General features: G+C 36.4%; 3 protein-coding genes and 8 non-coding genes across 11 annotated transcripts in view; 5 read left to right on the top strand and 6 right to left on the bottom strand.

Annotated features, from left to right (window-relative positions):
- LOC118474846 (NAD(P)H-quinone oxidoreductase subunit 2 A, chloroplastic) overlaps window positions 1–12,789 on the top strand; it is a 17,405-nt gene extending 4,616 nt beyond the window's left edge. Inside the window, exon 1 of the mRNA XM_035963784.1 lies at window positions 1–12,789. This exon is cut by the window's left edge and continues 4,616 nt beyond it. The gene's annotated coding sequence lies outside the window, so the exon portion shown is untranslated.
- LOC118474839 (photosystem I P700 chlorophyll a apoprotein A2-like) overlaps window positions 9,813–25,695 on the bottom strand; it is a 36,871-nt gene continuing 20,988 nt past the window's right edge. Inside the window, exon 1 of the mRNA XM_035963778.1 lies at window positions 9,813–25,695. This exon is cut by the window's right edge and continues 20,988 nt beyond it. The gene's annotated coding sequence lies outside the window, so the exon portion shown is untranslated.
- Window positions 11,741–25,695, bottom strand: part of LOC118474847 (photosystem I assembly protein Ycf3) — a 39,802-nt gene continuing 25,847 nt past the window's right edge. The window contains exon 3 of the mRNA XM_035963785.1: window positions 11,741–25,695. This exon is cut by the window's right edge and continues 24,005 nt beyond it. The gene's annotated coding sequence lies outside the window, so the exon portion shown is untranslated.
- On the bottom strand, window positions 13,361–13,448 carry TRNAS-GCU (transfer RNA serine (anticodon GCU)). The gene has a single exon. It is a non-coding gene; the product is annotated as a tRNA-Ser (tRNA).
- TRNAS-UGA (transfer RNA serine (anticodon UGA)) lies at window positions 17,017–17,104 on the bottom strand. The gene has a single exon. It is a non-coding gene; the product is annotated as a tRNA-Ser (tRNA).
- TRNAG-GCC (transfer RNA glycine (anticodon GCC)) lies at window positions 17,857–17,927 on the top strand. Its single transcript has one exon. It is a non-coding gene; the product is annotated as a tRNA-Gly (tRNA).
- Window positions 18,421–18,494, bottom strand: TRNAM-CAU (transfer RNA methionine (anticodon CAU)). The gene has a single exon. It is a non-coding gene; the product is annotated as a tRNA-Met (tRNA).
- Window positions 21,232–21,303, top strand: TRNAT-GGU (transfer RNA threonine (anticodon GGU)). The gene has a single exon. It is a non-coding gene; the product is annotated as a tRNA-Thr (tRNA).
- TRNAY-GUA (transfer RNA tyrosine (anticodon GUA)) lies at window positions 21,967–22,050 on the top strand. The gene has a single exon. It is a non-coding gene; the product is annotated as a tRNA-Tyr (tRNA).
- Window positions 22,399–22,472, top strand: TRNAD-GUC (transfer RNA aspartic acid (anticodon GUC)). The gene has a single exon. It is a non-coding gene; the product is annotated as a tRNA-Asp (tRNA).
- On the bottom strand, window positions 25,474–25,544 carry TRNAC-GCA (transfer RNA cysteine (anticodon GCA)). The gene has a single exon. It is a non-coding gene; the product is annotated as a tRNA-Cys (tRNA).

Below are 25,695 nucleotides of genomic sequence, written 5' to 3'. Positions count from 1 at the left end.
TTCCAAAAACGGGTACTATCGGATCGGGTGAATTAGAGAATAGACAGAGGTCCGTTGGCATTTCAGCTTCTCTTCTCCTTTCAGGGCCTATCCGAAAGAGAATCCAGGACCTCTTGGTCCTGAATATCAGAATAGGACGAACGAACCGGCCTCCGCGGATATCTTTGCTTCGGAACAAAACAATTAGCATTAGGCTCGGTCAACTGGAATGTGTATTATCCATATGGGAGATCTTCCAATCGAGAAGATCCATCGATCTGAGACGAAGAGAAAGGGCCCATTTTCTTTACTTATTCAGTTAAACCAAGGATTCGTTATGGAAACAGATAGCAACAACCATTTCATCAGACATGCGTATTTTTGATTATCCGGTGGATTTACACAGTTTCATTAATGCAAATTGTTTGATGTAGTTAGTACTCAGGTTATTCGACGCTCAAGAATTCTTATTTAGGCAGTTCATATCATCCCATACATAGTGTTTTGATCTAAGATTGCAATTCTTCCATGTTTCCGCAGTAGCATATTGTTCCATGGAGCTAGGGTCCAAAATAGGAATCAACAAGTGTTTCCACGACTCTACCGCCCGGCCAATCCTGTTCCACTGAATCCCCTCCCTTTTTCATGGCCACATATCTTTACGGCTAAGGAGTGGGAAATCTTTCTCCTGTTACACAAATGAAATGTTTCATTTCATCCGGGAAAAGCCACCTCTTTCTCCACAAACAATGTCTTTGTCATTTGATCCAGGAGCCTTCCGTTAGATAGGAACAGCTTTGCTAAATACTGAGAACTCTCGGATAGAGTATTAGAATGAAAAGACCATTAATTATATAAGGAAGAGCCCAGGGTTCTAGCCCATTCCCATTCCTAAATCAATAATTCGTAGTGCTTTTGCCTTTCTTGCGTACTCCTGGTGAACCAGTTGCTAGCCATATGTTTAGGAGGCTTTTTTCTCCAGGTACTGGTACTAAGCCGCTTTGCCATCTCTTCATCTTCATCTGCAAAGAATTCTCGACGTGAAAACACAGAGACAAAGGCCTGATCTTTGAATAGGAAAAAGAATGGATCCGAAGGTCCCAAATCAATTGGCTTATTCGAAAAAAGCCTTCTTCTTTGAAAGATATATCTCGTGTCTGGTACTGCATTGTTCCACTCTGCAAGAAGTCCGAATCAGTCTCTTGCACCTCCCCCTTTTTATGATAAATATACCAGAAATAATTCGAATAAATAGCAGTCTCTGACAACTCATCCTCTTTAATCTGCTTGGACCCGCTCCAATACCCATAGGAAAATCCCCAGTCATATTCAGCGTACCTGTCCCTGCAATCAAATAGATTGTCCCAAGGGCCCCATATTCTAGGAGCCCAAGTTATGCTATTGAAAATTCGTTCCTCTAGCAGTTCCGGTTTGACCATTCCGTTCCCTTTTTCAAACTCCACTTCTTTTCATATAGCATCCCTAATCAAAGAGAGAACAATATCCATTTCAAAACATTTCTAACGGATTCCTTGGTTCGGACCGACGAAGTAATGGCACTCGATTATTATCAACCCGACTGCAATCTTTTTCTGTCGGTAAGGATTGCACCAGAGCACCTTCTACTTCTAATAGGCCATGAACTATAGATAGAGAAGAATCATTCTGAGCGAGTCCATAAGAAGCGACCCACTTTTTCATCGGTTCCGGGGGAAGACCAAAGATCTTGCGCGACCGGTCCGCCAGAAAAACTCAAAAGAGAAAGAAGTCTCGTTAATCTCTTCATGCTCGTTCCAAGTTCGAAGTACCGTTTGGCCAAAGAAAAAGCCGCTTCCTGACACGATTGCCTCTTTATATAGATAGATATAGGATCTATGGGGTTATTACTTAGAAGTCTATTTTGTACAAGATCCCCTCCTATCTGATAGAAAAGGGTCCCATGATCCCGAGCCGGTCTTATCTTGGCTCGCAAACCCCAAGTTTGTCTATGAAGAGCTAATCTAATTGTATTAGTTTCTATAATGGATTTCTTATGTGGAATACTAATGGATAGGGCCTCGTTGCTAAGTGCTACAAGATCTAGTGCACTGGAACTCGTGGTTATGGACCCGAATCCTTTAGTATGGAACATTGTCTTTTCCAAGTAAAAACCCCTAGTATATGAAAGAATGAAAAGGTGCTTTCGTTCTTGTGGAATAAGAAGCCCTCGTACCTTAATGAAAGGAAAATAGGAATTTTTCGTTAGGTATTTGACCAAATAGGATTGTCCAGTTCCTATAGAACCTATCACTAAAATACCCGATAGGGCTAAGCGGAACGAAAAGGGTTTTCCATGAGATGGTAAATGAAAACGATTAGCCCCACACGAGGTTTGGGAATAAGTGATTGTCTGATAATGAGCAAGGAATATACGTCTTTCTGCTAAAGAGAATCTATTAAACTCATAATTCATTAGATCCTTGTTAGCAATGTCAACTAGGTATCATAAGTAAATGGATCTCGGTTGTTCAATCCTTTGATAACCAAGGTCATTCTTTGCTAAAGAGAAATGATCACTATGGGTCAGACTCAATAGAATTGGATCCATTCCAAATAGCGAGAATTAGGATTCTTGATCCCTCTCAGTCTCTCTTTCAATTCGAGGATCCGGAGAGGTGTTTTCATAGTCATCTCCGAATATTTGCCATCTCCGAATATTTTCGATTTCATTTTTCTATGATATGTCTTTCTATATGAAAATTGGTTATTTACGATGTACGATGATCCCTGTTAAGCATCCATGGCTGAATGGTTAAAGCGCCCAACTCATAATTGGTAAATTTGCGGGTTCAATTCCTGCTGGATGCACGCGAACGGGAACGGTCTATTGGAATTGGCTCTCTATCCATGGAATCTCATCCATCATCCATACATAACGAATTGGTATGGTATATTCATACCATAACATAAGAACAATAAGAACTCGAATTCTTATCGATACTGGAACTCAGAGCATAGGGGGGAAAGTCGATTTATGGATGGAATCAAATACGCAGTATTTACAGAAAAGAGTCTTCGTTTATTGGGAAAGAATCAATATACTTTTAATGTCGAATCGGGATTCACTAAGACAGAAATAAAGCATTGGGTCGAACTCTTCTTTGGTGTTAAGGTAGTAGCTGTGAATAGCCATCGACTACCCGGAAAGGGTAGAAGAATGGGACCTATTCTGGGACATACAATGCATTACAGACGTATGATCATTACCCTTCAACCGGGTTATTCTATTCCACTTCTAGATAGAGAAACGAACTAAAGGAGAATACTTAATAATACGGCGAAACATTTATACAAAACACCTATCCCGAGCACACGCAAGGGAACCGTAGACAGGCAAGTGAAATCCAATCCACGAAATAAATTGATCCATGGACGGCACCGTTGTGGTAAAGGTCGTAATGCCAGAGGAATCATTACCGCAAGGCATAGAGGGGGAGGTCATAAGCGCCTATACCGTAAAATCGATTTTCGACGGAATCAAAAAGACATATCTGGTAGAATCATAACCATAGAATACGACCCTAATCGAAATGCATACATTTGTCTCATACACTATGGGGATGGTGAGAAGAGATATATTTTACATCCCAGAGGGGCTATAATTGGAGATACTATTGTTTCTGGTACAAAAGTTCCTATATCAATGGGAAATGCCCTACCTTTGAGTGCGGTTTGAACTATTGATTTACGTAATTGGAAGTAACCAATTAGGTTTACGACGAAACCTAGAAATCGATCACTGATCCAATTTGACTACCTCTACGGGATAGACCTCAACAGAAAACTGTTGAGTAACGGCAGCAAGTGATTGAGTTCAGTAGTTCCTCATAGAAAATTATTGACTCTAGAGATATGGTAATATGGAGAAGACAAAATTGTTTGAAGCACGCACAGAACCGGAAGCGCCCCTTGTTTCAAAGAGAGGAGGACGGGTTATTCACATTTAATTTGATGGTCAGAGGCGAATTGAAAGTTAAGCAGTGGTAATTAAGACCCCCGGGTGAAAATAGGGATGTCTCCTACGTTACCCATAATATGTGGAAGTATCGACGTAATTTCATAGAGTCATTCGATCTGAATGCTACATGAAGAACATAAGCCAGATGACGGAACGCGGAGACCTAGGATGTAGAAGATCATAACATGAGCGATTCGGCGGATTTGGATTCCTTTTCTATATATCCACTCATGTGGTACTTCATCATACGATTCATATAAGATCCATCTGTCTAGAGATCGTCATATACATCTAGAAAGCCGTATGCTTTGGAAGAAGCTTGTACAGTTTGGGAAGGGGTTTTTTGAGAAAAAAGAAGAATCTACTTCAACCGATATGCCCTTAGGCACGGCCATACATAACATAGAAATCACACGTGGAAGGGGTGGGCAATTAGCTAGAGCAGCAGGTGCTGTAGCGAAACTGATTGCAAAAGAGGGTAAATTGGCCACTTTAAGATTACCATCTGGGGAGGTCCGTTTGGTATCCCAAAACTGCTTAGCAACAGTCGGACAAGTGGGTAATGTTGGGGTGAACCAAAAAAGTTTGGGTAGAGCCGGATCTAAGTGTTGGCTAGGTAAACGCCCCGTAGTAAGAGGGGTAGTTATGAACCCTGTGGACCACCCCCATGGGGGTGGTGAAGGGAAAGCCCCCATTGGTAGAAAAAAACCCACAACCCCTTGGGGTTATCCTGCGCTTGGAAGAAGAACTAGGAAAAGGAAAAAATATAGTGATAGTTTTATTCTTCGTCGCCGTAAGTAAATACGTAACTAGGAATATGGAAAATTGCATTTTTGGAATTTGCAATAATGCGATGGGCGAACGACGGGAATTGAACCCGCGCATGGTGGATTCACAATCCACTGCCTTGATCCACTTGGCTACATCCGCCCCTTATCCAGCTAAAGGATTTTCTCTTTTTTCCATTCATTATTATTCTATTTATTCTGACCTCCATACCTCGATCGAGATAGTGGACATAGGATGCCACTCTTTAAAATGAAAAAAAGGAGTAATCAGCTGTGACACGAAAAAAAACGAATCCTTTTGTAGCTCGTCATTTATTGGCAAAAATCGAAAAGGTCAATATGAAGGAGGAGAAAGAAATAATAGTAACGTGGTCCCGGGCATCTAGCATTCTACCCGCAATGGTTGGCCATACAATCGCGATTCATAATGGAAAAGAACATATACCTATTTACATAACAAATCCTATGGTAGGTCGCAAATTGGGGGAATTCGTGCCTACTCGGCATTTCACGAGTTATGAAAGTACAAGAAAGGATACTAAATCTCGTCGTTAATTGAATTCAGAATAGAAAGATTCAGAATAAACAAAGAAATACCCAATATCCTGTTGGAACAAGATATTGGGTATTTCCGGCTTTCCTTCCTTCAAAAATTCCTATATGTTTAGGAGAAAAACCTTATCCATTAAGGTAAGGAACTTCAAGAGCAGCTAGGTCTAGAGGGAAGTTGTGAGCATTACGTTCGTGCATTACCTCCATACCAAGATTAGCACGGTTGATGATATCAGCCCAAGTATTAATAACGCGACCTTGGCTATCAACTACAGATTGGTTGAAATTGAAACCATTTAGGTTGAATGCCATAGTACTAATACCTAAAGCAGTGAACCAGATCCCTACTACAGGCCAAGCAGCCAAGAAGAAGTGTAAAGAACGAGAATTGTTGAAACTAGCATATTGGAAGATTAATCGACCAAAATAACCGTGAGCAGCCACAATATTATAAGTCTCTTCTTCCTGACCAAATTTGTAACCCTCATTAGCAGACTCATTTTCAGTGGTTTCCCTGATCAAACTAGAGGTTACCAAGGAACCATGCATAGCACTGAATAGGGAACCGCCGAATACACCAGCTACACCTAACATGTGAAATGGATGCATAAGGATGTTGTGCTCTGCCTGGAATACAATCATAAAGTTGAAAGTACCAGATATTCCTAAAGGCATACCATCAGAGAAACTTCCTTGACCAATAGGGTAAATCAAGAAAACAGCAGTAGCAGCTGCAACAGGAGCTGAATATGCAACAGCAATCCAAGGGCGCATACCCAGACGGAAACTAAGTTCCCACTCACGACCCATATAACAAGCTACACCAAGTAAGAAGTGTAGAACAATTAGCTCATAAGGACCGCCATTGTATAACCATTCATCAACAGATGCAGCTTCCCAAATTGGGTAAAAATGCAATCCGATCGCCGCAGAAGTAGGAATAATAGCACCAGAGATAATATTGTTTCCATAAAGTAAAGAACCAGAAACAGGCTCACGAATACCATCAATATCTACTGGAGGAGCAGCGATGAAGGCGATAATAAATACGGAAGTTGCGGTCAATAAGGTAGGGATCATCAAAACACCGAACCATCCAATGTAAAGACGGTTTTCGGTGCTAGTTATCCAGTTGCAGAAGCGACCCCACAGGCTTGTACTTTCGCGTCTCTCTAAAATTGCAGTCATGGTAAGATCTTGGTTTATTCAAATTGCAAGGACTCCCAAGCACACGTATTAACTAGAAAGAAAATAGATAATAGAAGGCTTGTTATTTAACAGTATAACATAGTCTATATACCAATGTCAACCAAGCCAGCCCCAACGATTGGATTTTCGTATAACTTCATTTACCAAATCCAAAAATTTGGGAAATTAAGTTAGTAAAAATGAAAAACTCAGATTGCTCTTTTCTATTTTCCATATGGGTTGCCCGGGACTCGAACCCGGAACTAGTCGGATGGAGTAGATAATTCTTCCTTGTTACAATAGAAAAAACCCCTCCCCAAATCGTGCTTGCATTTTTCATTGCACACGACTTTCCCTATGTGGAAATAGCCAATTTCTATTCCGAAGAGGAAGTCCACTAATTTTGAGAATTTTTAATTAGTTAAAGTGATTCACCTACTATGGAACATTTCAGAATGGAAAATGTGCAAGTTTTATCTTGATATCGATCTTTTCTAGTTTATTAATTTTGTCTAATGATTAATTAAGAGTAAGAGGATTCACCAGGTCATTGATACGGATAATATCCAAATACCAAATACGCTCACTGTGTGATCCATGGAAAGAAAAGTGAATTGTTTTGGTGAACATCAAAGAAAAAACTTGCTCTTCTTCCGTAAAAAATTCTTCTAAAAATACCGAACCCAATCGTTGCATAAAAGTTCGTACCGTACTTTTATGTTTACGAGCTAAAGTTCTAGCACATGAAAGTCGAAGTATATATTTTAGTCGATACAAAGTCTGTTTTTTCGAAGATCCACTATGATAATGAAAAATATTTCTACATATCCGACCAAAACGATCAAGAATATCCCAATCTGATAAATCAGTCCAAACGGGTTTACTAATAGGATGCCCCGATCCAGTACAAAATTGAGCTTTTGATAAGGATCCGACAAGGGGAGTTGCAAGGACTGTGGTATCGAATTTTTTCATTCGAGTATCTATTAGAAAAGAATTCTCCAGCATTTGATTCCTTACTAACAAAGTATTTATTGGTACACTTGAAAGGTACCCCAGAAAATCGAAGCAAGAGTTTGTTAATTGGTTTAGACGAATCCTTTGTGGTTGAGTCCAAAAAGAGAAAAAATATTGCGAGAAATTGACAAGGTAAGATTTCCATTTCTTCTTCAAAAGAAGAGTGCCTTTTGATGCAAGAATTGCCTTTCCTTGATATCGAACATAATGCATAAGAGGATCCATAAAGAACCATATGGTTTTCCGAAAAAACCCCGGGTACATTACACCAAAATGTTCCATCTTCCCAGAAAAGATGATTCGTTCCAGAAAGGTTCCAGAAGATGTTAATCGTAAGCAAGAAGATTGTTTATGAAGAAACAACAAGAAAAATTCATATTCTGATACATAAGAGTTATATAGGAATCGAAATAGTCTTTTATTTTCTTTTTTCAAAAGAAAAATGGATTTCATTGAAGTAATAAAACTATTCCAATTCGAATAATAGTGGAGAAAGAATCGCAATAAATGCAAAGAGGGAACATCTTGAATCCGGTATTCAAGGAGTTGAACCAGGATTTCTAAATGGATAGGATAGGGTATTTTTATATGTGATAGATAATGTAAATGCAAAAATTTGTCTTCTAAAAAGGGAAATATTGAATGAATAGATTGTAAATTTTGAAAATTTGGTATTTCTTTTTCTTCCGGACAAGATAGTTGCCCTAGCGAGAGTGGGATTTCTACAACGATCGCAAACCCCTCAGATAGAATCTGAGAATAAAACTCAGAATAAAAATAATTACGGTGATCCAACAATCGATCTTGGTTAGGATAATTAACCGAATTAATTAAAAAATTCTGCTGATACATTCGAATAATTAAACGTTTCACAAGTAGTGAACTAAATTTCTTGTTATTACAACCAAAAATTTCCACGGGTTCGGAACCATTTAATCCATAATCATGAGCAAATGCATAAATATATTCCTGAAAGAGAAGTGGGTAGACGAAGTAGTGTTGACGAGATTTCTGTTTTTCTGAATACCCTTCGAATTTTTCCATTTGTATTTCTACTTGAAATAGAGAAAAAAAGCATTTCTCGGTTTATCAAATGATGATACATAGTGCAATATGGTCAGAACAAGGTGTTGCATAATACAAACCCAGGAAAGAAAGGGAGTCTAATCCATAGAACTTTTTCCACTCCTTTTCTATCTAATTAGTTTATGTTTGTTCTAATTATAAAACAAACAAGAACAAATCTTTTATTTTTGCAGGCCAATCGCTCTTTTGACTTTGGAATACAGTCTCTTTATCAATATACTGTTTCTTTTACACATTCAATTCATAACATCTCTTTTCAATCCATAATCAAGAATAATTAGGATTTCTAAAAAAAAAAAGTAAAGGGTCCATTCATAGGAAAACCTAACCTTTCCCCACATTAGGCACTAATCTATTTTTAACGTCTAATTAGATCGGGGAATCCTTCCAATTAACCAATTAAGAAGTTAAGCTCGTTGCTTTTTTTTTATTTTACCAGAATTAGAGCCAGGCTCTATCCATTTATTCACTAGACCCAGAAAATCAGAATTTTTTTTATTAAAAAAAAAAAAAGAAATTGATTTTATTACGACATGCTATTTTTTCCATTCATTACCTTTGAGGATCAGTCGTGGTCTTCTAGACTCTACCAAGAGTCTGGACGAATTTGTTGCTTCATCCAAATGTGTAAAAGATCATAGCCGCACTTAAAAGCCGAGTACTCTACCATTGAGTTAGCAACCCGGATAAAATAGGATCTCTTAGATACGATCAAAATCTAAAAATCGATGAAATTATACCACATTGAATTAGCAAGACATCAAAAGAAAGATTTTCTAATCCATTAAAAACACTCAAATACAAAAATGAACAGATCCGGTTAAATTTCACTAAGGCTAAGGGTAAAAAAAAAAAGCAGCCCCAATCACAATGGCAAAATTGTGATTTTTTTGGCAATTTAAAGAAGTAAAATAATCTTGTATGTGTATGAGAGTACATGCAAGAGGGGCAACCCTATCATTTGAATGAAGTGTAGACAGAAATACCTAATATGGAGTGACAATAAAGAGACCCATCTATCTACAAATTCTATTTGTTCAATAGACCTTTGTCAATGCAAATACAATGTAATTAGATATAAAAAGGAAATAAAATAGGGACTTTTGTTGGATTGGCACGACATAAATGCAGCAAAAAAAAAATAGGACTAAGAAAGAGGCAAATTGTGTCTAAATAATTAAGGGGTACTAAGGACCCTCTCCTACTTTTTTATTCATTTAGTTCTTCAATTAACTCAAAGTTCTTTCTTTATCTTTAAAGAATTCTGCCTTCCTTAAAATATCATAAACTGTTCTTGTAGGTTGAGCACCCTTTTCAAGGAAATAGAGAATAGCTGGAACATTTAAACAAGTTTGATTCTTTATCGGATCATAAAAACCTACTTTTCGAAGATCTCTTCCTTCTCTTCGAGATCGAACATCAATTGCAACGATTCGATAGATAGCTTATTGGGATAGATGTAGATAAACAACCCCCCCCTAGAAACGTATAGGAGGTTTTCTCCTCATACGGCTCGAGAAAATGATTCGAATTTCTGTCTATAATGCAATCTGTCTATAATGCAAATAGATAGAAATTCGATTATGACTTGCATTAATTTCCTTAAAGAAAAGAAAAAACAAATTTCATTTATACTCATGACTCAAGTTGGCTAATTTTTACTGACAAACTTCAAAAGAAAAACCCTTCGAAATTTTTTGAGTCGTCTCTAAACTCTTTTCTTTATCTCATCTCGAACAAATTGACTTTTATTCCTTATTCAGATCTAATTCTATTGTTGAGACGGTTGAAAATCGTGTTTACTTGTTCCGGAATCCTTTATCTTTGATTTGTGAAATCCTTGGGTTTAGACATTACTTCGGGAACTCCTATTCTTTTTTCTTTCAAAAGAGTAGCAACATACCCTTTCTTTTTTCTTATTTCCTTCGATAAAGCATTTCACTCTTCTATAGAAATCAAATATGAACAATTGATTCAGATAGACTTTTCATCAAAAAAGTTTTTCCAATCTTCCAAAATTAGACTTTTTCTTATTTTAACCTTTTGATTTCTATATTAAGGATAGACTGACAAAGTTGGCCTAATTTATTAGTTTTCACTAACCCTAGATTCTTTCCCTTGATCAAAAAGAAATTCTGTCCTCTCGAGCTCCATCGTGTACTATTTACTTTACTTACAAACAACCCAGCGAAAATTCGGTTCGGGACGAATAGAACAGACTATGTCGAGCCAAGAGCATTTTCATTACTATGGAAAATGATGGATAGGCAAATCCACAATCGATCATGTCCTTCAAGTCGCACGTTGCTTTCTACCACATCGTTTTAAACGAAGTTTTACCATAACATTCCTCTAATTTCATTGCAAAATGGTATCGAGAATTGATCCAATATGGATGGAATCATGAATAGTCATTGCTTTTGTATACTAATTCAAACCTGCTATCTATGGAGAAAATTGGATAAAAGAAATAAGTATTTATCGGGGAACACTCTGCAAAGATACAATTTATTTAAACCCATATTCTATCATATGAATGAAACATAGTTCGAAAAAGAGGAATAAAATAGTTTACTTAAGACTTATTTATTATTATTATTGAATTTCCATTTTCAACAGAGAACTCAAGATGATTAATCCTGAAATGAGAAGGATCCACTCTTTCCCAACAAATAAACTATCAACCTCAAAAAAAGTGGAATTAATTTAATGAATTAATCTATTTTTCTGTAACAAAAACAATTAACTATATAAACAAATAAGCTATGCCAATGAAAAGATTGGTCGTTTTTGAGTAGTTCTAAAATTCTCATACTTCTTCGACTCGAATAACAAAAGAAAGAACTCAAAATAAAAAATAAGAAAAGTACGATTTTTTCGAATCCATTCTATCCAACGAACAGTTCTTACCTTAACCTTACCGAAATGGATCATTCTGGATATTTAAAGAATCACAGATCGAGATCGTTTTCGCTTAACCAAAGAAAAGAAGGACGCTTCTTTTTTACTAATAATACAAGAAAACAAATAATACAACAAAAATCTATCTCTATCATAAAGGGATAGGTCTCATTTTCTATACAGTGTTTTACCTCATTAATTTTTTTTTTTTTTACTTACTTTAGTTCTTTAGTTTTGGGAAAATAAATAGGGGGTACTTCTTTTCTTTCATATTGGGTGTCAAATGGATCCTGTAAGAATTCCCACTTCATAGATACGGGGTATAAAGTTTATCCAAAAAGTTCCAATTTCAAAACACATATTCAAAACACATATGAGTAATGAGTAGTAGGGGCATATCCTGAATGTGCCTGATAGACAAAAATTTTTCATGAAAATAAAGATATTAAATTTGACTGGACTTGACACTTTATTTTTTGTTTTCTGAGAAAGAAAAAAATGCTTAGAAATGCATCTAATCTACGAGTTCATAAGAGATAATTATTCTCTTTAATAAACTTTTGTGTCGTGCAGGGCACAATACGATTCTATCTTTCGCTTCATCAGAAAAAATCTGGGACGAAAGGATTCGAACCTCCGAGTAACGGGACCAAAACCCGCTGCCTTACCACTTGGCCACGCCCCATGTCATTTCGTTTTATGAAACACTAATAAACACTATTATTTTTATATATTATTCGTCAATCCCACTTCAATTACCTAAAAAATGAGGGATATTTTCTTGCTAGGATTCTAGACATGCAGATAATATAGAATCCAAAAAATGCATTGATCATTACATGGAATTCTATTAAGATATTATATGAAAGTCGAATTTCTTCCATTCTCATTTGAGAATGCGAATACAAGGAGGTATTTTGTGTTTGGGAAAGTCCGAAGAAAAAAGGATTTGGAATCTACCTTTTCTTTTGCTTTTTCCCTTATAAAAATAACTCAATCAAAATCCAATTATCTACTCTACAAGAATGAAATGCTTGTTATGCCTAATATACTTAGTTTAACCTGTATCTGTTTTAATTCTGTTCTTTGTCCGACTAGCTTTTTCTTCGCCAAATTACCCGAAGCTTATGCCATTTTCAACCCAATCGTGGATGTTATGCCTGTCATACCTGTACTCTTTTTTCTATTAGCGTTTGTTTGGCAAGCTGCTGTAAGTTTTCGATGAAATCTTTACTATTCTGCCTGCCAAATTGAATGATGTATTCATTCCAAAAAAAAAAATGGATAAGAGCCGAGAAGTCTTATATTATGAACCTTCGATTCTAAAATGAAAATTCTTCTACATTGAATGTATAGCTGCAGCAATAAATTTTGATCAGCCTTTCTACCCCCTGCGCCTACGTTGAACAGGTACCTTTAGGTACCCACACAATACCTAAACTAATTTTTGATATTGATAAGAGTGCTTATTATAAAGCAATTCTTGCAATTTTTTTAAGAATTGATTTTTGCATTTTTAGGTGTCAAAATAAAGAAAACCCATCCTAGTGGATCCGTGTGGTAAGGAAAAATGGGTAATCTATTCCTTAACAAAAAAAATTTTGGAGATTATGTAATGCTTACTCTCAAACTTTTTGTTTATACAGTAGTGATATTCTTTGTTTCCCTCTTTATCTTTGGATTCTTATCTAATGACCCAGGACGTAATCCTGGGCGTGAGGAGTAAAAATCAAAAATTTTTTGGAATTTTTTCTTATAAATTTAAATTGGATTTATTTCGTACATTTATTTATGAGAAAATCCGGGGGTCAGAATTCCTTACAATTCGAAAGTCCCAAATGATCCGAGGGGGCGGAAAGAGAGGGATTCGAACCCTCGGTACAAAAAAATTGTACAACGGATTAGCAATCCGCCGCTTTAGTCCACTCAGCCATCTCTCCCCGTTCCAAATCGAAAGGTTTTCATGATATGGCAGAGGCAAGAAATAACGATTGTCAAAAATCCTTCCTTTTTCTTTCATTTCAAAAGTGCATAAAAATTATATTGCCAATTCCATTTTAATTATATTCTTTTTTCTTAATGTTAATAAAAAAAAGAAGAAAATTCTGGTTTTTTCTTTCCAAAATTCGATATAGGCTGAAAGACAATCAGATCTTTTTTCTCTTCAGCGGGCAGTTCCATATAGAATTTGTTAGAATAAAACAAGCGGGTTAAAAAAAAAAACTCTTTTTTTTTATTTATCCACAAAGCAAAAAAGGTTCTTATCAAACCCACAATAAAATGGGAAAGAAAGATAAAGTAAGTAGACCTGACCCCTTGAATAATGCCTCTATCTGCTATTCTGATATATAAATTCGATGTGGATGAAATTGGTGTATAAGCGCATTTTTGTATTTCCTTAGACTTAGATCGCGCAAGGCAAGAATTTTTCGCTATTTACGATTTCATATTCTTGTTACTAGACGTTCTATAGGAATAAGAAGAAATCGCAACTCTTTTCCGTTACACATAATAAATAAAGGGTTTCAAAAGTCAATTTTTCTTTTCAATATCTTTCTTTTTTTTTTCAGAATTCCATTTTTGTTCTTCCACCCATGCAATAGAGAGCGAATGAGAAAAGAGGGGTTTTCCCTTAAAAAATGGGCTTTGAAATAGAAATCATGGAATAATGCTGAATTCAAATGTTTATTTCTTTATTTCTTTTCTATAGTATAAGAAAAATGAATTAAATGAAATTTGTGGATTTAGCACGACCTGGGTTGTGACCCCATAGATAAAAATGCAAAATTTCTATCTTCGAGACGACTGAAAAAGGGCATTGAACGAGAAAGAAATCGTCCACAGATAATCAAACTATCGTATGCCCTGGAAGTAATATGAGGTGCTCGAAAATGGTTGAAGTAATTGAATAGGAGGATCACTATGACTATAGCCGTTGGTAGAGTTACTAAAGAAGAAAACGATCTATTTGATATTATGGACGACTGGTTACGAAGGGACCGTTTCGTTTTTGTAGGATGGTCCGGCTTATTGCTCTTTCCTTGTGCTTATTTCGCTTTAGGGGGTTGGTTTACAGGGACTACTTTTGTAACTTCTTGGTATACCCATGGATTGGCTAGTTCCTATTTGGAAGGTTGCAATTTCTTAACCGCGGCGGTTTCCACACCTGCCAATAGTTTAGCACACTCTTTGTTGCTACTATGGGGACCGGAAGCACAGGGAGATTTTACTCGTTGGTGTCAATTAGGTGGTCTTTGGACTTTTGTCGCTCTCCATGGAGCTTTTGCACTAATAGGTTTCATGCTACGTCAATTTGAACTTGCTCGGTCTGTTCAATTGCGGCCTTATAATGCAATTTCATTCTCTGGTCCAATCGCTGTTTTTGTTTCCGTATTCCTTATTTATCCACTGGGACAATCTGGTTGGTTCTTTGCGCCGAGTTTTGGCGTAGCAGCTATATTTCGGTTCATCCTTTTCTTCCAAGGATTTCATAATTGGACGTTGAACCCATTTCATATGATGGGAGTTGCCGGAGTATTAGGCGCAGCTCTGCTATGCGCTATCCACGGGGCTACCGTAGAAAACACTCTATTCGAAGATGGCGATGGTGCAAATACCTTCCGTGCTTTTAACCCAACTCAAGCTGAAGAAACTTATTCAATGGTCACTGCTAACCGCTTTTGGTCCCAAATCTTTGGTGTTGCTTTTTCCAATAAACGTTGGTTACATTTCTTTATGCTATTTGTACCCGTCACCGGTTTATGGATGAGTGCTATTGGCGTAGTTGGTCTGGCTCTGAACCTACGTGCCTATGACTTCGTTTCCCAGGAAATCCGTGCAGCGGAAGATCCTGAATTTGAGACTTTCTACACCAAAAATATTCTTTTAAACGAGGGTATTCGTGCGTGGATGGCAGCTCAGGATCAGCCTCATGAAAATCTTATATTCCCTGAGGAGGTTCTACCACGTGGAAACGCTCTTTAATGGAACTTTCGTTTTAGCTGGTCGTGACCAAGAAACCACCGGCTTTGCTTGGTGGGCTGGGAATGCCAGACTTATCAATTTGTCCGGTAAACTACTTGGAGCTCATGTAGCCCATGCCGGATTAATCGTATTCTGGGCCGGAGCAATGAACCTATTTGAAGTGGCCCATTTCGTACCAGAAAAGCCCATGTATGAACAAGGGTTGATTTTACTTCCGCACTTAGCTACTCTAGGTTGGGGAGTAGGGCCGGGGGGAGAAGTTCTAGATACTTTTCCTTACTTTGTATCCGGAGTACTTCACTTAATTTCCTCCGCAGTCTTAGGCTTCGGTGGCATTTATCACGCGCTTCTGGGACCCGAGACTCTTGAAGAATCTTTTCCATTCTTTGGTTATGTATGGAAAGATAGAAATAAAATGACTACAATTTTGGGTATTCACTTAATTTTGTTAGGTCTAGGTGCTTTTCTTCTAGTACTCAAGGCTCTTTATTTTGGCGGCGTATATGATACCTGGGCCCCCGGGGGGGGGGATGTAAGAAAAATTACCAATTTGACCCTTAGCCCCGGTGTTATATTTGGTTATTTACTAAAATCCCCTTTTGGGGGAGAAGGATGGATTGTTAGTGTGGATGATTTAGAAGATATAATTGGGGGACATGTATGGTTGGGTTCCATTTGTGTACTTGGCGGAATTTGGCATATCTTAACCAAACCCTTTGCATGGGCTCGCCGTGCATTTGTATGGTCTGGCGAAGCTTACTTGTCTTATAGTTTAGGTGCTTTATCTGTTTTTGGTTTTATCGCTTGTTGTTTTGTCTGGTTCAATAATACGGCTTATCCAAGTGAGTTTTACGGGCCCACTGGACCAGAAGCTTCTCAAGCTCAAGCATTTACTTTTCTAGTTAGAGACCAGCGTCTTGGAGCTAATGTAGGGTCTGCCCAAGGACCGACGGGTTTAGGTAAATATCTAATGCGTTCCCCAACGGGAGAGGTTATTTTTGGAGGGGAAACTATGCGTTTTTGGGACCTTCGTGCTCCGTGGTTAGAACCTCTAAGGGGCCCCAACGGTTTGGACTTGAGTAGGTTGAAAAAAGACATCCAACCTTGGCAAGAACGACGTTCAGCAGAATATATGACCCATGCTCCTTTAGGCTCTTTAAATTCCGTGGGTGGCGTAGCTACCGAGATCAATGCTGTTAATTATGTCTCCCCTAGAAGTTGGTTAGCGACCTCCCATTTTGTTCTAGGATTCTTCTTTTTTGTGGGCCATTTGTGGCATGCAGGAAGAGCCCGAGCTGCTGCAGCAGGCTTTGAAAAGGGAATTGATCGCGATTTGGAACCTGTTCTTTACATGACCCCTCTTAACTAAGATTTTTTATTTATACCTGTTCTAGTTTTTTTCTGTTCTGGCTCGGTTATTCCATCTAGCCGAGCCATTCATGCTTTTTTATGAAAGAATGATATAAGGGGGGCTGCACAAAGAAAAACATAGATAGAAAGAAGCAAATGTATTCAATATACAAAAGGAGAGAGAGGGATTCGAACCCTCGATAGTTCCTAGAACTATACCGGTTTTCAAGACCGGAGCTATCAACCACTCAGCCATCTCTCCACAGCCCAATCCCTATTTTATTCCTACAAATAGAACATAGCTATATGAAATGATCTACTAACTCATCTCAGATGCAAGTCCACTTTCAATATATCTCTGTATAAAGCGGTAAGGAAAAAGTTTTAATAAAAAGAAGAATCAATGGATTCATGATTAAACCCCTCCTACTTCTTGTATTTTCATACAATTTTGATTAAGTGAGGGATCAAATAGAAATATGTAGTCAACTTTATTTGAAGGTAGTTTGGAGGATTATAAATATGAATATTGCTTTCCAATTAGCTGTTTTTGCATTAATTGCGACTTCCTCAGTTTTAGTAATTAGTGTACCCCTTGTATTTGCTTCTCCTGATGGTTGGTCAAATAATAAAAACGTTGTATTTTCCGGTACATCATTATGGATTGGATTAGTCTTTCTGGTAGCTATTCTGAATTCTCTTATTTCTTGAATTTGTTTAGTATTTAGTAACCCGATACAAAATAAATAAAAAGAAAGGCCCTTTTTCGAAAAAATTAGGATTTTTATACACATTAAAATGCTATTTTCGTTCCGAATTATTACCTCTTCTCTTTCATTATTATGAAATTCTATTGCCATTAGAATATTGATTGATAGACAGTTAATAAAAAGAAAACTCTAATAGAAAATGAAACGGTCGACCCAGACATAGACGGTCGACCCAGACATAGACGGTCGACCCAGGTGGATATACCCTATAAAATATAGGACGTAGCAAGCGTAGTTCAATGTAGCGAGCGTAGTTCAGTGGTAAAACATCTCCTTGCCAAGGAGAAGATACGGGTTCGATTCCCGTCGCTCGCCAGCTTAATTTAGTAAGGTGCTATGATAAAAAATTCAGTCTAGTTGACTACTTAACTACTTAATATTATAGTTTATATTTAATATTATAGTTTATATTATAGTAAATTATATATATTTATTTTTAATATAGTAAATTATTATAGTAAATGACTACTTAACTACTTCTATTAAATTACTATTTAATATTAAATGAATATTAAATTAAGTAGTTGTTAGTCTAGTACTGTACCCCTTCCTATCTTATCCTTCCTTTGCACCCGACTCAAAAAAAAAGAGTGCTTCGAGGGTGCAAATCCAACTTTCTAAGAAAGTTCCCTAAACCGGGGATTCGCCGAGACAAACAAGAGACAAACGGTTTTGAAAGGGGGATAGGCTATGCTTTTCTTTCATTTTTTTTTTTTTTTTTTCTGCCTGCTAAATAAAAAAAAAGGGTTGGATATAGCCCTCTATCATATATATACAAATAGAATAGTCCATTTATACGGACTGCTAAGTGCGGAGACGGGAATCGAACCCGTGACCTCAAGGTTATGAGCCTCGTGAGCTACCAAACTGCTCTACTCCGCTCTGTAGGGCCGAAAACTGGTGGACGAAAGAAAAAGGTGGAATACAAGTCTCTACCATGTCTAGACAAACAAATGGAATAGTCTTTTTATACAGAATGGAGCGGGTAGCGGGAATCGAACCCGCATCGTTAGCTTGGAAGGCTAGGGGTTATAGTCGACGTTGGTTGATTATTTTTGACGTCTCTAATTCAAAACCGAACATGAAATTTTGATTTCATTCGGCTCCTTTATGGATATTCTCACCACTTAACATCTATGTCAGCTTTTCTGTCTGAATGGAACCAAAGCTCTCCGCTTTCTAGATGATCCCTATAGAATAGGAGATAGAAATTCTCCTAAATATCTATCTAATCTACTTACTTCGTTCCCTAATTTCATTCAAGAGATCCTGAGGAAAAGAGTTGGGTTTCCACCGAGCTGAAACAATATAATATACTGATGGTTCTAGTAAACCAAAACCATCGTTTTTTAGCTATTGGGCTTCCATTTCCTACAAAACAAAAGAAGATTTAGTTACGATTGGAAATAACCTTTTTTGTATCTTCATCCATAGATCCTTTACTCATATTTATTCAATCGGAATACTTATCGGAATACTTAATCCAATGCAAAATTATGCTTCGCGACTACGTACTCATAATCGAATTTGTATTTTAGATGCAAATTCAATTAGTCTTTGGATACTAATCGGGAGAATGTATATTCTTCCTCAATATGCTATTGAGAGGAAAAGGATTAAATCCTTTATAAGAACTAAAGTTTTCATCGGAATATGAATATAAAAAAACTTAAGGATGCCTTAAGTATATCATTTCAAATTCAGTTATTAATAGAACGAATCACACTTTTACCACTAAACTATACCCGCTACATGTAGATTATGATACCAATGCTACCCTTTGTCAAGGGTAGCCATTCGAGAAGGAGGCTAATTCCACCTTATCGAATCAAAGGAGAAAGTTCATGGCGGTGGGCGGTTGGTACTTCAATCGCGGACCTTTACTTTAGGATTTAGATAGCCCCTCTCTAGTCTGTAAAATACATCTCTTCTTACCATACCAATAGCGTATGAACCAAATGTATGCATTTCGATTAGGATCTATTCTACGGTTATGACTACAAGGATCATTATTTGTGAGGACGTAAATGTGCCAGACTGTTGTAAGGAATCGTTTAATTATTCCTACAATATATACTAAGAGATATAAAGGCAGTACAGTCCCCATAAATCCCTTTCTTCCTTTTCTTTTTTGTTCAGAATTGAACAAAGAAATTGCGAAAGATGTTTTCTTCCTCCACGTATCATGAAGTGCGAGCCATAGGGAAGGAGTGAGATGACTTTCCAAAATTTTTCATAGACTTCGTCTATCGCTTGAGAGAAGCAACAAAGAGTAATAACTTAAAAAGAAAAGCAGATACGAATCGCTGGTTAGTCGATCCTCTCCATTTCCTAATTTCCTCTCTTCTTTTCCGCTCAATTCTAGTTTATTAGATTCTTGTTTAAAAGAATCAAAGAAGATGAATAGAACTAAGAACACATAAAAAAGAGCATAGAGAACCATTACCAAACGTTCCTCCTAAGAATCATATTGGGTATCTATCCCCTTCCTTTTAACCCTAGGATCGAAAATCTAGAATCCTCCCTTTTCCTAGTGTTCGGAAACGGAAAACCCTGAACCTGGAGGAGTTAGGTATGTAGGATATGCTTTTTATTTTTTGTTGGACAGGCAGTAGTATAATTTTGATACTCTGCAGTATAAATTCGACTCCCAACCCTTTTTTTTAGAATAAAATTGTTGATAAAACTCCAACATAGTTTGTTCCAAATCCACTATAATCCTTGTAGAATAGTCAAGTACCCCATTTCCAAGGGGTACCTGTTGAAAATCGTTTCAACAAATCCGTCCAAAACTTTTTAAGAAAAATGAAAAAGTTTTGAACTCGAAAGTTTTTCCAAAAGATGCCTGCTAAAAATTGTTTCAATCTCTCACCAAAACAGATAAGAAGTATATCACTGAAAATTACTATCCAGCCATAGGGGTATATGAAGAGCGCAAATTCCTTTATACCCCACCCAATTAGAATTAGGGGAAATAAAACATAAATGGAGAAAGTTCTCATCATAAGATCAGCCAATAGAAGAAAAAAGTCCCTAATTCTGCAGAACATTCTGAGCACGTGAAAAGTGAATAGCCTAAAGATAAAAAAAAAGTTTATCATTTTTTTAACAGCAGTTCTTATTGCCCCTTTGGCCTTTTTGGCCCATTGTTGTATCCGATTCAACAATTGATACATATTTGTTCTCTTCTTAACAAAAAAAATGGAACTTCCGGACTTTGGTTTGGTGAGTCGTACGAGATCGTGTTTACATACCTATGAACTTAGCCTCTTCAAGTGTATCCGATATATATAATAATTTTTGGGTGTGTCAATTCTCTGTTCATGTATTTTATTATACATGATATGTATATGTATTTATTTATATAATAATAAATACCTATACTTTGTGCAAGTGATAAGAGATAATATGAAAGATTTTCTTATTTTTCTTAATTTTCTCAAGATTTTAAACCTCGCCATAAATAAACTTCGATATCTCGATCTCGATATATAGAAAAGAAAATCTCTACATATCTCTATATATACATATATTATGTACATTAATATATACATGTAATATGTACATTATGCAGTAGACCCATAATGGTAAATGAAAGTGGCTAATTATTGAATAAAAAGCCCTTTTAACTCAGTGGTAGAGTAATGCCATGGTAAGGCATAAGTCATCGGTTCAAATCCGATAAAGGGCTTTTCGCTTAGTGGTAGAATAATGCCTTGGTAAGACAGAAGTCATCGGTTCGAATCCGATAAAGTACTTTTCTACTAAATTCATTCATTTCTTTTTTGAAAATGTCCCCATTTTTTTTTTTTTTGCAATTTTATGACTTAGTTTAGTGCGAGATGCCCACATTTTTGGTCTGAACACTAAACGAAGCACAGAGTTAAAATTACAAAAAAAAATGAAATTGGACTCTTTTTCCTGTTATAGCAATCAATACCTGTACTGAACTAATTTAGATTCCTTTTTATTAGTCTATTCGTATTCTATACCCTTTAAACGAATTTCCTTAACCTTAAAAAGCTTAAAAAGTAGGGGATGATCCGTGAATTAACCTAACCATCAACTAAAAAAAATCCTATGAAAGCATAACAGAAAAGTAGTAAAGACTCTTTTCTTTGATCTAGTTCGAAGAGTATATTGACAATTCCAAAAAACTGCTCATACTATCATTATAGTATAATGACGAGTGGTTGTATATGGTGCTATCGTCTAGTGATGCCCCCATCGTCTAGTGGTTCAGGACATCTCTCTTTCAAGGAGGCAGCGGGGATTCGACTTCCCCTGGGGGTAGGGAGTATTATAAAAAGAGGTTAATCATAGATTATCAAAAAGCCTAGAAAAAATTCTTCCTGGGTCGATGCCCGAGCGGTTAATGGGGACGGACTGTAAATTCGTTGACGATATGTCTACGCTGGTTCAAATCCAGCTCGGCCCAAAAATTTAGGGCTTCGTGAATATGAACTAAATCTATTTTTTTTATGGAAGAAAAAAGATGTATTATCTATAGAAATAAAGGATAAAGAGAAACGGGGAAATTGATTTCTAATCCGTATCTCTCTGATTCTTTGTCTTACAAAGAAAAGACAAAGAAAAGAGCTTTTCTTATGGAAAAGCGGATTATCGTTTATTTTTAGGGATAAAAAATCGCAACATACTAGTTATGCCACTCTCACTATACCCGCATAGGATATGCGGGTATGTAGTATATGATTCGTCTATTTCTTAGAGCACGACAGACGGATCGAATCTTCTATTTAAGAATAGGCATGCCATACACCCCGCAGGGATTGTAGTTCAATTGGTCAGAGCACCGCCCTGTCAAGGCGGAAGCTGCGGGTTCGAGCCCCGTCAGTCCCGAACTAGGGTTCAATGAATGGACAAATTCATCTTTTCTTTTTTCATGGAAATTTTTGATGAAAAAAGGGGGGGGGGGGACAGGAGGCAAGATCAAATATCTATGGGGCACCCTTACTTCACTTTTATTTTTTTGCATTTCTCAGTAAAAAGAGAGCAGTGCAGTATAGAATTTTTTTTGCACTACTTCCGGTTGATAAGGAAAGGCATACATATCATACGTGGATTAGTATAATTTAGGATACTACTCCATTTTTATGATGATACCACCCTCATCTTAACTTCCTATTCGACTCTTATGAAATCGAGTACCGGTATTTTACCGGAATCCATACATAAACCGTATTCGTTTATTGTTAGAGAATGAATTTCATCTAATTAGTTACTTTTTGGGGGTTAAACCGCACCCCTTCCATTTTCTAGTTCCAACTTTGTTTGTGTATATAATTGGAAAGAATCCACCTCATTCTCACTCCATTTGCCGACTCCTTTTTTTATGGATTTGCTCTCATCTTTAGACCCCAAAAAGCGTATATGGATAGTAACCTAATAAAATAAAAACCAAGCAAACGCTCTTTTTCCTAAATTTAAATATGGGATCCTTTTTATTTAAGATCCTCTTTTCTCCATCTCATTTCTACTTCTACTGCTTATTGGGATGTCTATGTGACCCATAGAAAGTTGGTCATATAATACATACATAATTGTATGTATAACTATAAGAAAAAGGAAGTGAAATTGGATAAGATAAGAAAGATTTTGGGTTATACATATAGAAAAGCAAAAGTAGAAAAGAATGAAAAAAGAATAGAGGGGGTTTCGAATCCAATCAAAAAACCTATTTTGGTCTTAGTATGGATAAGAGATCTTCCTATGTTATATTATTCCACTATCCACCATGAATTGATTTGATAGATGCAATATTCATAATATTGAATTGATTCAGTATTATCAGAATGCAAGTCCTCCCCTTGAATTTACAGGATACCCCTTTTTCCTCTCCATGGGATTACATCCCGAGTTATTGTGAAAAAAATAAATAAATAAAGAGGTTATGGAAGTAAATATTCTCGCATTTATTGCTACAGCATTGTTCATTCTAGTTCCTACTGCCTTTTTACTTATTATTTATGTAAAAACAGCCAGTCAAAATGATTAATTGGAATTCCAATTAATCATTGAAGAAATGAAAAAGGGATTAAAGAAAATAAAAAATCCAAGTCTTAAATGAAAGGGTCTGGTTGGAATCATAAAGTGTGGTAGAAAGAACTACATATAGTTTTTTCTACCACACTTTAGATTCTTTCTATTATATTATCTTGAATCTACATAGAATCGATTAGTAGATTGAAATAGTAGTCTAATTCAACTTCTTTTTTCACTGCATCCACTTAATTTCAATCAAGTCAAAATCAAAAAAATCGAAGATAATTCTTCATTGAAAGAATCCAAGGAGGGGGAGAAAAATAATACGAGAATAGACTAGAATAGATTATAGTAAAAGAAAAAAAGTAAAAGGAAAAAACCTACGAATCTTTCATGCTTAAAAAAGGTGCGAGATGCTTCAATCGAGATCCTTCAAAAAAAAAAAAAAAGAACATCAAAAATTTTCTAAGAATAAGAAAATAGTATAAATGGAAAATGTGCGATATATTGTGAATAGCTTCGTGTAAGAAAGTCTAATTTTCTTATGTTCTAATTTTCTTATGTATAGAACTTTCTTTTTACTCATAATTTCTAGTAGAATAGAAGTTATGAATTACTATAATCGCCCTTTCTATTCTATTATACTGGAATAGAACGACTCTTTCTTACTTTCTTAAAAGAGTTTCTTACAAGAGTGAAACAAAACTAAAGAAAGAGAGAAAAAATAAAGTTTGGCAAAATTATTAATGCAAAACGATCAATTAAAGAAAAGAGTTGATACTACAATTCGACTACTCAATCAATTGGTAGTATCCCTAGAGTCCACTCCTCCCCCATACTACTAGCGAAAGAGAAAATGTAAAGACTACCATTAAAGCAGCCCAAGTGAGACTTACTATATCCATGTAAATTATGTCTCCTATTTCTATGAAAGAATTCTTCTACTATTGATCAATAATCATAGTGGAATCAAGGGTACAGAGTCAAAAGGCCATTCTGCCCTAAGACTATGGATGAATCCGTTAAAGGAATTTACTCCTAACAAATTCTTATATGATTTCTGGTAGAATTGGAGAGCATTAAGTAGAAATATGATACATCGCTCTTTCCCTAAAAAAGAGTAGGGGATGCTCTGAATAGAAGACGCGGGAATAGAGAGATTTTTTCTTTCGTTTGTTACCTTTTTTATAAGCAAAGGACGTAAGAATACACCATAAAATTAGGATAGATAAATATTTATTGGATACCTAACTTACCCATGTTTATTTTTATTTTTGACCTAAACCCTACTGCTGCCCCGCTTTCTATCTTTCTATGAAAGAGTAAGGAGGTCTTATCCACAATCCAAAAATTGATTTTTGATCAGCCTATTCAATCTAATTCTCGACAGAATCAGTAGCCTTTACTTTAGTGTATGTAGGTAGCATAAGATGTACGAAGTGTATGTAGTAAGATGTACGATAAAGTGTATGTAGTAAGATGTACGATAAATAAAATGTATGATAATTAGGAAGTCTTTCTATTTCTTCGCAAAGTCCCTTCTTCAATCTTAGATTGAAAAAAGAATGCCCCTTAGGGACCTTTGGCTACGAAGATTTCTGACATCTTAGTCTCGTAGTTTTAAATTCCCGAATCGAATCGATTTAAATTAATAAAAGAATAAGGAAACGCTACCTCATCCCTATTGGTAGCCGTTTGGGCCACTGCCCACAAAACAAACCCTAGTTTGAGGGTAGAACTATGGTATGGATTCTCAAAATCCAGTATCGCCAAACCTAGTTACTCTCGTGCCCCAACTTAGGGGGGTACGAATTTGTCGAGTTTGATCAGTACTATAATCCTAAGTATTTTATTGATCAGGCGGCACCCAGATTTGAACTGGGGGTAAAGGATTTGCAGTCCCCTGCCTTACCACTTGGCCATGCCGCCAAAAAATCCGATCTAAAATCGAGAAAAGAGCAAGTATTCATTCACATTTTTTTACTAATTACTAAAACCTTTTTTTCTTTTATCTTGAATCTAATTCTACTTACTTTTTTAGAATCTTTTTCAAAAAATAGATTTCTGCTTTTTTGGATCC

The sequence above is a fragment of the Zea mays genome, unplaced genomic scaffold (assembly GCF_902167145.1).
Source record: "Zea mays cultivar B73 unplaced genomic scaffold, Zm-B73-REFERENCE-NAM-5.0 scaffold_34, whole genome shotgun sequence".
In the NCBI taxonomy this organism is placed as follows: Eukaryota; Viridiplantae; Streptophyta; class Magnoliopsida; order Poales; family Poaceae; genus Zea; species Zea mays.
Note: the sequence above shows the minus strand (reverse complement) of the source record. Positions and strands in the feature narration are given on the sequence as shown.